Below are 14,190 nucleotides of genomic sequence, written 5' to 3' on the forward strand. Positions count from 1 at the left end.
ACATGACAAGTTGTATATTTTCCAAACATTAATTTTATTTCCATGGTTTAAAAATGAATATTTAAGAATGGTCAGTTTATTCTTTCTCACTTGAGCACATTGTGACCCACAACTATTTCGATCCCACTGTTAATATCATAGCCCCTCTCATGAGATATCAGAGGAACAATTCATAAACAAAATTTGACACTGACTCACTCGAGTAGACACTTGAACAGAGAAAGCGCCCGACAGATATTGGGAATCTAAAGATTATTGAAGTGAAATGTTCAGAAGAGCAGGTGAACACCCCCAATAAGGGAACTCACCTGACTGACCTAATTATAATCACCACAGTATCCAGTGCTACTCTTCACCGAACACTGATTACTTTCCTTTTCAGCTTAATGATCCAACTATCTTTTGAATGCCATAATTGAATCTGACTCCAACACTCTCTCTCACAAACCATTCCAAAGATCGAAGATTTTCAATCATTAATGAAATATGTTCTGGATCTCTCCCAAAACACAATTCATATGGATCTTCCTTCAAATCATTTGCAGTAAATTCTTCACATGGACAAATTTGCAGCTTAGAGCATTTGTTTAAATTTCATATCATATTGGGGTGGCACAGTGCTTGGCATTGCTACCTCACAGCACTAGGGACCCAGGTTCAATTCCAGCGTCCAGGTGAGTGTCTGTGTGGAGTTTGCATGTTCTCCCTGTCTGCATGGGTTTCCTTCCACAGTCCAAAGATGTGCAGGTTAGGTGGATTGACCATGCGAAATTGCTCTGTGATGTGTAGGTTATGTGGATTAGTCATACTAAATGCAGGAGAATGGGATGATCCTGGGTGGGATGGTCTTTGGTGTGTCAGTGCAGGCTCAATGGGACAAATGGCCTCTTTCTGCACTGTAGGGATTTTATGTATCTCTGTCTGATTTCGTGCACATGCTACTTTCTGAAAGGGACGTTTTACTGTCATGTTCAGTACTGCAATCTCTATACTTTCATACATCCCTCTAAATTAGGTTGGAATGAAATCCCCCCATTTCACTGTATTTTAGCTACCATTCCCACCCCACCCCTTCCATTCCTGATTTATTTTTCCATTATCTGTGTTATGATCCCCTCCTCTTTATATATATTACTGTAGACAGGCTAAATCTAGTTACCATGTCTCTAAAATATGGAGATGAAATATGATCGCATACTTTGAGTCCATTACTACAGCTTGTTAAAGAGAACTCTTAATCCTGCATCCTTCGGTAGGATTATATGAGGATATCTGGTCAGCATGGATGAGTTGGATTAAATGGTTTGTTTCCATCCTGTGCGTCTCTATGACTATGACTATCGAATAAGGGCTAGGAGCAGACAGGTGGGACGAGTTTAGTTGGGGATCATGTACTGAACGGTCTGTTTCCAGGTTGTATGACTACACAGCCTCAAATGAATGGGGATCAATCCCAAAGAGATATTAAAGGTCTCGAGCACCACCTTAGGCACACATGTGGACCCCTTCCAGATAACTGAGAGCAGTGGGGCACTATGAAGTTCAGTACATCAGTTAGCCAGCAAGTTCTCTCTGGGAGACTTGTCTCGAGAAAGGAAGCGGTTTCCTGTCCCATCAACTGGACTGTGGATTAGTTTGGAGCAGGTCCGATATCTCTGACAACATCAGTGGACAGAGTCGAGAGTATGGTGCTGGAAAAGCACAGCAGGTCAGGCAGCATCCAAGGAGGAGGGGAATTGACGTTTAGGGCATAAACCCTTCATCATCAATGAGGTTTGTGGATCGGGAGGGCTGAGAGATAAATGGAAGGGGGGGAGGGGGGGGGTGGTGTTGGGCAGAAGGTTGTTGAGAATGCGATAAGCAGATGAAGATGATTGGTTGGAAAGGAGGGTGGGGCGGATAGATGGGAAAGGTGATGGACAGGTCAGGAGGATGAGTGGAGGCTTGGGGCTGTGATAAGGTGGAGGGGGGGGGAAGAGGAGGAGGAGGAGGATACATGAGGAAACTTTTGAATTCCACATTGATCCCATGTGGTTGCAGGGTCCCAAGGTGGAATAAGAGGTGTTCTTCCTCCAGGCGTCAGGTGGTAAGGGTTTGGCAATGGAGACAGCCCAGGACCTCAATGATCTTGATGGAATGTGAGGGGGAGTTGAAGTGTTCAGCCACAGGGCGGTGGGGTTTGTGGGTATCCCAGAGTGGTTCTCTGAAACAATCCACAAGTTGGCGTCCTGTCTCTCCGACGGAGAGAAGACCACATTGGATGCAATGGATACAGTGGATGACACTGGTGGAGGTCGAGGTAAATTTCTGTCAGATGTGGAAGGATCATTTGGGGCTTTGGATGGAGGTGAGAGGAGTGGTATGGACACATGTTTTACACTTCCTGTGGTGGCGGTGAATGGGCCGGGAGTGGGGTGTGGACTGGTTGTGGGCGCACGGACCTGACGAGGGAGTCGCAGAGGAAATGGCCTCTCTGGTATGCTGGTAGGGGTGGGGAGAGAAAAATATACCTGGTGGTGGGGTCCGTTTGTAGGGAGCAGAGGCTGATGTGATGTATCCGGAGGTTGGTGGGGTGGAAGGTGAGGACGGTGGGGGTGGGTTCTGTCCTTGTTCCGTTGGGAGGGGTGGGGTTCAAAGGCGGTGTTGCAGGATGTGGAGGAGATGTGCGGGAGAGCATTGTCGACCACGTGGGAAGAGAAATTGCGAACTTGGAAGGAGGAGGCCCTCTGGGATTTTCTACGGTGGAATTGGTCATCCTGGGAACAGATGCGGCGGAGGAATTGGGAATAAGGGATTGCCTTTTTACAGGAGGTGGGGTGGGAGGAGGCGTAATCCAGCTATCTGTGGGAGTCGGTGGGCTTGTAGTAGATGTCCACGGTTAGTCGGTTGCCAGAGATGGAGAGGTCTTGGAAAGGGAGATGGTCCAGGTCAATTTGAGGTCAGGGTGAAAGGTGTTGATAAAGATGACGAACTGTTCAAACTCCTTGTGAGAGCATGAATTGGCACCAAATGGTCATCGATGTACTGGAGAAACAGGTGTAGCTGAGGAAAATGGACTGTTCCACGTACCCGACAAAGAGGCAGGCATAGCTGGGTCCCATGGCTACCCCTTTAGTTTGGTACATTGGTTTGGATGCCATCTGAGGTTTGTGCAGATCACTTCAGTGGGAACGTGCAGTCCCGGGCTCAGTGAGCAGCACTGCAAGCAAAGCTCACAGAATCCCTACAGGGAAACAGGCCCTTCAACCCAACAAGTCCACACCGACCCTCTGAAGAGTAACCCACCCAGACCCATTCCCCTACCCCATTATTCTACATTACCCCCTAAACAATACACTGCACCTACACTTCCCTGAACACTCTGGGACAATTTAGCTTGGCTAATTCACTTGCTCATGTTTGGATTGTGGGAGCACCCAGAGGAAACCCTTGCAGACATGGGGGGAGAATGCGCAAACTTCACAAAGACAGTCACCCTGAGGGTGGAATCAAACCCCAGTCGCTGGTGATGTGACACAGTGGTACTAATCACTGAGTTACTGTGCCGCCCGTGATCTAACCTGGGGTTGGGGGAAGATGGGAGGGGTGTGGGGGTGCTGTCTAGCAGAAAACAAAGAGAGCTCCCACTGTACACACTGTCAGAACAGGCAGGAGGTTCAGTCCTGGGGGTGATCCACATCAGTGTCGCCGGCGGAATCTGCTGGTGCCCCCTCTGGTGTCTCTGCAAGTTACTGGACGACGTGAACCTCTGCCTGCACTTCGGGCAGGGGAACGGCCTCTCCCCGGTGTGGACCCGCTGGTGCCTCAGCAGGTTGGAGGCCTGGGTAAAGTCCTTCCTACACTCAACACATCTGAACGGTCTCTCCCCGTGTGGACCCGCTGGTGCCTCAGCAAGGCAGAGGAATAACTGAAGGCATTCCCGCACTCAGGGCAGATGAAGGGCCTCTCCCCCTTGTGGACCAACCGGTGGGTCAGCAAGTAGGAGGAGCGGGTAAACTTCTTCCCACACTCAGGGCAGGGGAACGACTTCTCCCCCGTGTGGACCCGCTGGTGCCTCAGCAGGGTGGGGGAATTGCTGAAGGCCTTCCTGCACTCAGAACAGCTGAAGGGCCTCTCCCCAGTGTGGACCCGCCGGTGGGCCAGAAGGTTGGAGGATTTGCTGAAGGCCTTCCCTCATTCAGGACAGAGGTAGGATCTCACCCCAGTGTGGACCTGCTGGTGGGCCATGAGGGTAGAGGCCTGGGCAAAGCTCTTCTCACACTCGGGGCAGGAGAATGGACTCTCTGCTGTGTAGACCCGCAAGTGGGCCAGCAGGTTGGAAGAGCTGGTAAAGCCCTTCCCGCACTCGGGGCAGGTGAATGGCCTCTCCCCAGTGTGACTGCGCCGATGAGTCTCCAGGGCAGACGGGAAACTGAAGCATTTCCCACAGTCGCCACACTTCCACGGTTTCTCCATGGGGCAGGATTCCTCGGGTTTCTCCATGGCTGAAGCTTCAGCCGCACACAAACGTGTGTACAGCCCCTCCCCGGTGTGAATTCCACTTTCCAGGCCGTATAACTGTTTCTGGCTCCACACTCAGTGCACTGCAACAGTAGGGTCTCTCATCCAGTCCCACTGATGCTGAAAACGTTATGAAACAGGAACCAAAGAGCATTGCTCCATCTCACAGAATCATAGTTGAAAATCTTTGCTGTCCCGATGGATTGAGTGACTGTCAGACATCGATGTGAAAATGATGACTGCAGATGCTGGAGATCAGAGTCGAAAAGTGTAGTGTTGGAAAAACACAGCAGGTCAGGCAGCATCCGAGGAACAGGAGAGTCAAGCATAAGCTGTTGATTTTGAAACTTCCGTCTTCAGATAATCTGTAAAAAGAGATTACAAAAGTCACCATTGTCAATCTGGGGGGAGGTGGGGTCGGAATGAAACAACAAGGTATTGACACCGACACCAGAAAGAAACTGACCATAGAGACGTGGCAAACATTAGTGGCAAGCCAGAGTCAGAGAGAGACACAGCACAGAAACATACCCTTTGGTCCAACTCATCCATGTCGACCAGATATCCAAAATTAATCTAGCTCCATTTGCCAGCATTTGGCCAATAACCCTCTAAACCCCTCCTATTCATATACCTTTTAAATGTCATAATTGTACCAGCACCCACCACTTCCTCTGGCAAATTTGTACACGCACCACCTTCTGCATGAAAACTTTCCCCTTAGGTCCGTTTCTAACAAATTGCTCTCCATCTAAACCCGTAGCACTATGGCAATCCCAGTCTATGTTTGAAAAGTTAAAATCCCTAACAATAACCATCCTATTACTCTTACAGGTAACACAAATCTCCATACAAATTTGTTTCTCAATTTCCCACTGACCATGAGGGTGTCTACAACACAATCCCAATAAGGTGATCATCCCTTCCTTATTTCTTAGTTCCAACCAAATAACCTTCCTGGATGTATTCCTAGGAATATCCTCCTTAAGTCCAACAGGAATACTATCCCTTATCAAAAACACCACTCCCTCTCATCTCTTGCCTCCCTTTCTATCCTTTCTGCAGCATTTGTATCCTGGAACATTAAGCTGCCAGTCCTGCCCATCCCTGAGCCACGTCTCTGTAATTGCTATGATATCATATCCCATCTTCCTAATTATGCCCTGAGTTCAACTGCCTTCCCTGTTAGGCCTCTTGCAATGAAGTAAATGCAGTTTAATTTGTTAGTCCTACCTTGCTCTCTGCTTTGTCTCTTCCTGATCTGACTGTTTGACTCACTCCCTTTCCCAACTGTACCAGTCTCAGATTGATCTCTTTCCTCACTATTTCCCTGGGTACCTCCCCACGCACCCACCTTGCTAGGTTAATTCCTCCCGAGCAGCTCTTGCAAATTTCCCAGCCAGTATATTAGCTCTCTTCCAATACTCAGGTGCAATCTATCCTTCTTGTACAGGTCATATCTACCCCAGAAGAAATTCCAATGATCCAAAAATGTGAACCCTTCTCCCATGCACCAACTCCTTAGCCATGCATTCATCTGCTCTATCCTCTCTATTCCAACTCTCACTAGCTCGTAGTACTGGCAGTAATCCAGATTTTCCTAGATTCGAGGACCTCTTTTTTAAAAAAATTCGTGCCTGACTTTCTACACTTTCCCTTCAGAACCGCATCCTTTTCCCTTCCTATGTCAGTGGTTCCAATGTGTACAATGACCTCCAACCGGTCCCTCTCCCTTTTGAGAACATTCTGCACCCTCTCGGAGACATCCTTGATCCTGGCACCAGGGAGGCGACACACCATTCTGATTTTTCGCTGCTAACCACAGAAGCGTCAGTTTGTACCACTGACTAGAGAGCCCCTTATCACAATTGATCACTTGGAACCCGACGTACCCCTCATTGCATGAGAGCATGTCTCAAGACCAGAAACTTGGCTGTTCGTGCTACATTCCCTGAGAGACCATCACCCCCTACATTTTCCAAAACAGCAGACTTGTTTGAAATGGGGACAGCCACAGAAGACTCCTGCACTACCTGCCTACCTTTCCTGGAGTTAACCCATCTCTCTGATTATAGCTGCGGCTTTTCTCCCTGCCTATCATTGCCAAACCATCATACCCCCAGGTCTTGAAAATTGCTCATTACCTTGAACTGTCGCTGCAACTTATCCACGCGATCCAATAGGATTTGCAACCAAACACACTTACTGCAGACATAATCACCAGTAACATGGATACTCTCCCTAATCTCCCACATCTGACAGGAAGAGCATATCACTCTCATAAAGGCCACCTTTGCTCCTTCACAATCTACAGACCCAGAAAATAGCACCGTCTTTTTGCTCTAAAAAAGTGCTCCGGGCTAACACAGTACTTGTGGTTTATATTTTTAAAATTTAATCAAGAGATAGATGTCAGTAAAACATATAATCAAGAAAGAATCCACTCCATTCACGACTGCAGACTTACAGCTAAGTTACACATTAAAGACTATACACTTCTCTGTTCCTGTTCTGTGAGCTCCCCCACACAGGTTCCTTCATGGTCAGCTGTGAAGTTTGCTGTTCATTAACCTTTCCCAGATGCACTGCAATGTCCAGTAACTGTGCAGATTCACTGCAATGTAAATTTCTTTTTCTCTCTCCCTTGTTTTGGACTCCTATCCATGCCCCTTATAAACCTCTATAAGGTCATCTCTCAGCCTCCTCCGCTCCAGGGAAAACAGCCGCAGTCTTTTCAGCCTCTCCCTATAACTCAAACCCTCCAACTCTGGCAACAGCCTTGTAAATTATTTCCAAACTCTTTTAAAGTTTCACAACATCTTTCTAACATAGGAGACCAGAACTGAATGCAGTATTCCAAAAGTGGCCTAAGTAATGTCATGTACAGCCATAACATGACTCCCAACTCATGTACTCAATGCTCTGATCAATAAAGGCAAGCGCCACCAAACGCTTTCTTCACTACCATGTCTACCTGTGACTCCACTTTCACAGAACTACAAATCTGTACTCCATGGTCTCTTGATGCAGGAACACTCTCCACGGCCTTACCATTAAGTGTGTAAATCCTGCGCTGATGTGCCTTTCCAAGATGCAACACCTCACATTTATCTAAATGAAACTTTATCTGCCACTCCTCGACCCATCAGCCCATCCATTCAATTCTAATTTAGATTGAACTTTCTTTCCTCTCTTATTTCCTAAACGCTGAAAATCTCCATCCCACATACTCTCCCTCCATTCTCACTTTGATGAACCTAATCCGTGCTGTACCTCATCCTGAAGGGTCTGATTTACGCTGATTTACAGCCCACACTTGGGGGATCTAATTGAAACGTACAGAATACTGACTGGCCTGGACAGGGTGGATGTTGGGAAGATGTTTCCATTGGAAGGAGAGACTGGGTCCCAAGGGCACAGCCTTAGAGTAAAGGGAAGACCTTTTAGAATGCACATAAAGGGGAAACCTTTGTAGTCAGAGAGTGCGAAATCTATGGAATTCATTGCCACAGAGGCTGTGTTGGGCAAGTCACTGAGTATATTCAGGACAGAGATAAATAGGTTCTTGTGTATCAAAGATATTGAGTGTTGCGGGGAGAAAGCTAGAGAATGGGATTGAGAAACTTGTCAGCCATGATTGAATGGTGGAGCAGACCTGACTGGCTGAATGGCCTAATTTCTGCTCCTAGGTTTTATGGTCTCTTGCTGTCCTGGACATAGTGAGAGAGAACTGGGAGCAGGAGTAGGCCATTTGGTCTTTCAAGTCTGCACCAACATTGAACAGATCTGCACCAACATTGAACTGGATATGAATATACCTACATCTTGGTGGATAGGCTGGGACCTTTTTCACTGGAGCATAGGAGGTTGAGAGGTGATCTTATCAAGCTTTATAAAGTCATGAGGGGTATAGATGAGGTGAATGATGGGTCTCCTTTCCTTCGAGTGGGGGTTTCAAGGTTAGGGAGCAAATTTTGAAGGTGAGTGGAGTAAGATTTTAAAAAGACATGAGAGACATCTTTGTTTTCCCATAGAGAATGGTTTGTGTGTGGAATGAATGTCCAGAGGAAGCAGGGATGCAGGTACAGTTACAACGTTTAAAAGACATTTGGATAAGGACATGAATGGGAAAGGTTTGGACGTGTTATGGACTAGGCCAGACCACTCAAAACATTCTTAAGCAGGCAGCGCAGACCGTAACTTTGCTATTTGTTTCAGTAAGTGCACAGTGAAAATTACCCAAGGTTAGCTAGGTTGACTACCAGGATTTAAAAGAGATAAATGTATTCACAAGAATACAGAATGAAACACAAAGAACAGAATATAGAATACCCACAGAACTCAGTCTATCTAAACTAGACTTAATTATGCTGTTCCAAATGTACACAACAGTCCCAATAAACAAACCCTTTAAACATACAGTAAAACTGAAACAGAAGCTGACAGGTCGAAGTTAGAAGGGCAGAAGGAGAGAGAGTTTAACATCCTTTCTTCACACAGTCCACTGCTGAACTCACTCAAACAAGGCCTCAGCTTTCACGATAGATCACTCGTCTTTCGTTATGCAGGTCACTTTGAAAACATAAGAGCTTGGGCCTAAAGTCTCATCTGTTGACATATAAGCAAAAAAGCCAACTAATACCCTTTTCATTTCTGTACTAAACCACCCGTTTTGGAGTCCGGGGCCACTTTACCACCACTCTGAAAAAAAACCAAGGACACGGTATCCTTGAAAAGAAGGACCAGCTTTTAGAAAAAGGACCAGCTTTGTGACAGAGGGATATGGGCCAGACACTGGTAGATGGGATTAGTTTACCATGAGAACATAGCATGGACTAGTTGGACTGAATGGTCTATTTCTGCGCTATATGATTCTGCAATGGTCTCAAAACCATTTTCTTGCCTTCCCCATAACCATTCACTTCTTTGTTGTTCAAAAGTCAGATGACCTCAGCCTTGAATATATTCAATGACCCCCCCAATTACAGGAAGTCATCCCCATTTTTGAACTCAATTCCACTTGCTAATATACCACTTGCCTTGCTGACTGCTTGCTGCACCGGTCTGACAACTGGCATTGACTGGTGCAGAAGGATGCTGAGGTCCCTTTGTACATCCACACATCATTCCTGATGAAGGGCTCGTGCTCAAAACGTCGACTCTCCTGCTCCTCGGATGCTGCCTGACCTGCTGTGCTTTTCAAGCACCACACTTGACTCTGATCTCCAGCATCTGCAGTCCTCACTTTCTCCACATACCAATATATTATCATTTAAACCATGCACCTCCTTTCTGCCTTTTTTTTTAAGCAAGAGGCTTTAACTTTACCTTGTGGTACTGCATTTGCTCTGCGTTTACCAATTGAGACACAGACCTGGACCAACTTTTCCAGAGTCTGTCCCCTCCCTGGATTCATTCCCTTTCCCTTCAGTTCGTGCAAATCAGCAACTGAATCTCAGAACGAAAACAGAAATGAAAAAGTGGGTGAGAAAGAAAAGAGTGCCGTACCCACAGATGTTGGACAGAGTTGCAGTCTGGGGTGAAGCTCAATCTTCATTCAAAGAGAGAGAGGAACAACAGCAGCTTCAGAAACTCACAACCCAACTTCCGCATTCAGACAGAGGCTGTTCTGAATGGCAGGAGGACCAGGCTCCTTCCGGTCCTCCGGGTCTCACCATTGGTCCTTCAGAAGGAAGTCAAGCGCTGTTTCCGCGGACAGCGACGAGCATGCTCAGTGCTGTTGCTGACACACCGTACATGCTCAGTTGTTGCTGACACCGCAGTACATGCTCAGTTGTTGCTGACACCGCAGTACATGCGCAGTTGTCGCTGACACCGAGAAGCATGCGCAGTATGCTCTGTGGAGGTGCTGGCGATACTGACAGATTTTAAGTGTCCAAATGTCAATAGGAGAAAAAAGCTGCAGCCACAATTTTATTTTTCCCTGTGGCTCGACATTTTATTCCTTTTGAATTTCGTCCGGCTTTGTATGTCTTTTCCCCAGGGTAGAGGAAGTACAAAACTAGCGGCATAGGTTAAGGGTGAGAGGGGAAAGATTTAAAACGGTCCTAAGGGGTAACTTTCATGTAGAGTGTGGTGTGTGTATGGAATGAGCTGCCCAGAGGAAGTGGGGGAGGCTGGTACAATTACAACATTTGAAAGGCATCAGGGTCAGGATGGGTATCTGAATAGGAAGGTGTGAGAGAGATATGGGCGAAATGCTGTCAAATGGGTCACTAGATCAATTTAGGAGATCTGGAGGGGATGGGCGAGTTGGACTGAAGGATCTGTTTCTGTGCTGTATGACTCTATGTGTCTATTTTAATGCAAATTTCAGAAACATGACTGCAGCTTTTTTAAAAATAACCTAATATGCTTTTAGATGTTAACATTGTTTCTGAATATATTATTTCAGCTGTTCTTAATTTTAAAGATCAGCCATTTCTTGCGCACCCCTGTGTTCCAGGTAGAGTCATCACAACGATTCTATCTCTTTCCAGAGAAAGATATACAGCAATCAAGGAGGGCACGAGAAAGTATGGTAGAAGGGAGGGAGAATGGACAGGGGAGTGGGGGTAGAGGGAGAGAGCGAGAAAATGACAGGGGACAGAGGGTGGGGTGCAGAAAATGAGGGGAAGAGAGAGAAGGCGGCTGAGCACAGAGAATTGGTAAGTGCAGAGTGTGAGGAGAGAGAGTGGACAGGGACCAAAGGTTTGGGGGACTGACAGCACAAATCCCACCTTCCTCAGGACTGGTGTCAGTGTCTCATGGATTGGAGCCCACTCCACCCACAGCAGACATGAGGCAATTGTTTCTCAATAGATGCTTGGCTAATGCAGTAGAATCATATAATTCCGACAGGCCATTTGGCCCTTAAAATTCAGACTGACCTTCCAAACAGTATTCCATCCAGACCCACCCGTTTTTCCTGCAGTTCCCCATGGTTAACCGACCCTCGGTTGCACATATGTGGACCCTTTAGCACGGCCGATCCAGCTTGAACTGCACCCAGAGTTAACTCATGCAGACAGAAGGGTGAGAACGTGTTAAAGTCCACACAGACAGCTGCTCAAGAGTGGGACCGAACCCAGGTCCCTGACATTGTGAGGCAGTCGTACAAACCACTGAGCCACCGTGCTGCTCAGATCTTTGATGTTCTGCTTTGTCCTAGTAGTTTCTAACTTTTCATGTGCCCTTAGCAGAGGCTCTCTCCTCCTGACATTGTTGGACCACACCCACTGCAACCTTCTCCAGCCCTGAGCACATCGGTTCCTGAATGCTGGCACCAAACAGACACCAATGCCATCTGTGCTCCTGTTGACAATTGCAGAGAATGGAGACCATCCCTGTCACTGTTCTGTCCCTTACCGCCACTTCCCCCTCCCCAATGTTGTTTTTACTCCCACTGCCCAACCAGTTAGCTCCTACCACCTGCAGCCCTCGCTCAGATCTCCTTTACCTGCCAGACCTGCACTTACACCCTCCTGACCCTGTCCACTGATGCAAACAAAAGGCTCTCTCAAGAAGGGAATGACCGTCTCCCAGAATAAAGTGCCTGGTTAACTTTCCCACTTTACCCTCAACATGTCTGCAGCCTGGCTTCCAGCTCCATCTCTCTGAACGAATGTCCTCCAGGATGTGTTTGCCCTGGATCACAGCATCCAGAGCCTCCCACCTTCTGCAAATTGAAAGACAAGCCCCACCCTGCCCTCTCCAATGTGTGTTGTATAACTGATAGCCAAGTATGGAACCCATGAGGATGGCCTCAACACGGACCTTGGTTTCATGTCACACTACAAGTGACCCCACTCACACAGGCTTGTACCCCATTACTCACACACGTTACCAAGCATGGTCGAATGCAAACACATGCTCTTATGTACAAACACACACGCTCTCATGCATGCACACACATCAGTTTATGGGGTGAAATTGCAATTGCAGAATTTTATTTGCAGATACATTATATTTTGCTCAAAAAGCACACAATCCATGTGACATGTTATAAATCCCTACTTTGTAAACAGAACCAATCTGACTCAAGATTGGGTTGCAGACAGACTCTAACATTTGTGAATCAGAGGGTTTTCTTTCCCCAGAAAATGATTTCATCATTAGATTCTGAACTCCAGATTTCTGACTGAATTCCAATTCCGCCATCTGCTGCGGTGGGATTCAAACCCAGGAGTCCCGAGGAGTCCCCAGAACTGGGTTGATAGTCCAGTCGATAATGGCACTCGGCCCTTGTTCCTTCAATCACCCTGTGATGGCACATGAACTCACTGGTGCCTCCGCAGGTTGGAGGAGGGGGTGATGCCCTTCCCGCACTGAGAGCAGGTGAGCATGCTGTGCCTGGTGTGGACCCGCTAATGCGTCTGCAGGCTGGAAGAATTAATGAATCCCCTCCTGTGCTTGGAGCAGGTGATTAGCCATTCCCTGTTGTGGACTCGCTGGTGAACTTCTAAAATCTCAAAACATATAATCAAGAAAGAACCCACTCTATTCACTACTGCAGACTTACGGCAAGGTTACACGTTAAAAACTATGCAGTAATCTGTTCCTGTGCTGTGAGCTCTCCCACACATGTTCCTCCAAGATCAGCTGTGAATTTTGTTGTTTGTTAATCTTTCCAAGATGTCCAGAGATACATGATTTCAAACAGCAAAGACAGTAACTATGCAGATTCACTGCTGTATCGGTTAGTAGTATACGTTTCTTTCTCTCTCTCGCTCCCTGACAGACCATGTGCTCGCTGCCTTTGGCTGTCTTTCTCCATTTTGAAATTGCTGTTGTCTTGATTTTTTTACTCTAAAGTTCCAAAATAATGCATCAGCATATAAAATATTAATTGCTGCTCCTGGAATTCAAGGAAATCGCCTCCAACACTGAAAATACCTCAAAAAAGGAGCAGCTCTTACAGCCACAAATTTTCCAGTCCTCCATCTTGGATTAGTTCTTGGTGAACCTTCCCATCTCCCAGATTACAGTTATTCAAATAATTTGCTTTTCTATTTTTGCTAGAAAAGTGGATAACTTCACATTTATCCACACTAACTGCATCTGACAAACATTTGCCCACTCATTCAGACTGTCCAAATAACATTGTATCCTCCTCACAGCTCACCCTTCCACCCAGCTTCGTGTCATCTGCAATTTGTGACATATTCCAATTAGTTCCCTCATCTAAATCATTGACACATACTGTGAATTCCTGGGGTCCTAGTTCCAATCCCTTCAGTTATAAAACATCGATCTGACTGACCATACAAAATAGCAGATGTTAGCTTGACGTTCACAACTGACGAAGACCTGATAAGCAATTATGAACCACTGAATTACTAAATCACAGAAGCAGGCCATTCAGCCCATCGTGTCCATGCAGCTCTCTAAATGAGCTTTTTGATGTTGTGCCATTTTCCTGACGTTTCCTTGGAAACTGGTACATTGCTTGTCATCAAATAATTTTCCAATGCTCTTAACTAAATCTGCTTCAACCACTGCTCCATGCGATGTCTTCCAGATCTTTTTACTCACTGTGTGAAATTTCTTTCTCACATCACATTTTCTTCCTTGTAATGGATTTGAAATCTGCATTCTTATTCTCAATGCTTTTACCATGGTGAACAGTTTTTCACTGTCTTTTCTGGGTATGATTTTTCTCATAATTTTCAAAACTTCTTTTAAATCTGA

General features: G+C 46.4%; 1 protein-coding gene and 2 long non-coding RNA genes across 4 annotated transcripts in view; 2 read left to right on the forward strand and 1 right to left on the reverse strand.

The window, feature by feature from the left end:
* Positions 1 to 10,115, reverse strand: part of LOC140460293 (uncharacterized) — a 42,714-nt gene extending 32,599 nt beyond the window's left edge. For both annotated transcript variants that reach the window (XR_011953966.1, XR_011953965.1), the window contains exons 1-2: positions 10,009 to 10,115; positions 309 to 4,865 (exon numbers count right to left, since the gene is read on the reverse strand). This is a non-coding gene — a long non-coding RNA (uncharacterized lncRNA). The remainder of the gene's footprint in view (positions 1 to 308; positions 4,866 to 10,008) is intronic.
* Positions 1 to 14,190, forward strand: part of LOC140460300 (uncharacterized) — a 749,266-nt gene that overhangs the window by 485,325 nt on the left and 249,751 nt on the right. The gene's annotated exons all lie outside the window — the stretch shown is intronic.
* The window catches only part of LOC140460292 (uncharacterized), a 36,432-nt gene that overhangs the window by 17,727 nt on the left and 4,515 nt on the right, over positions 1 to 14,190 (forward strand). The window lies entirely within an intron of this gene.

The sequence above is a fragment of the Chiloscyllium punctatum genome, chromosome 36 (assembly GCF_047496795.1).
Source record: "Chiloscyllium punctatum isolate Juve2018m chromosome 36, sChiPun1.3, whole genome shotgun sequence".
Classification (NCBI taxonomy): Eukaryota; Metazoa; Chordata; class Chondrichthyes; order Orectolobiformes; family Hemiscylliidae; genus Chiloscyllium; species Chiloscyllium punctatum.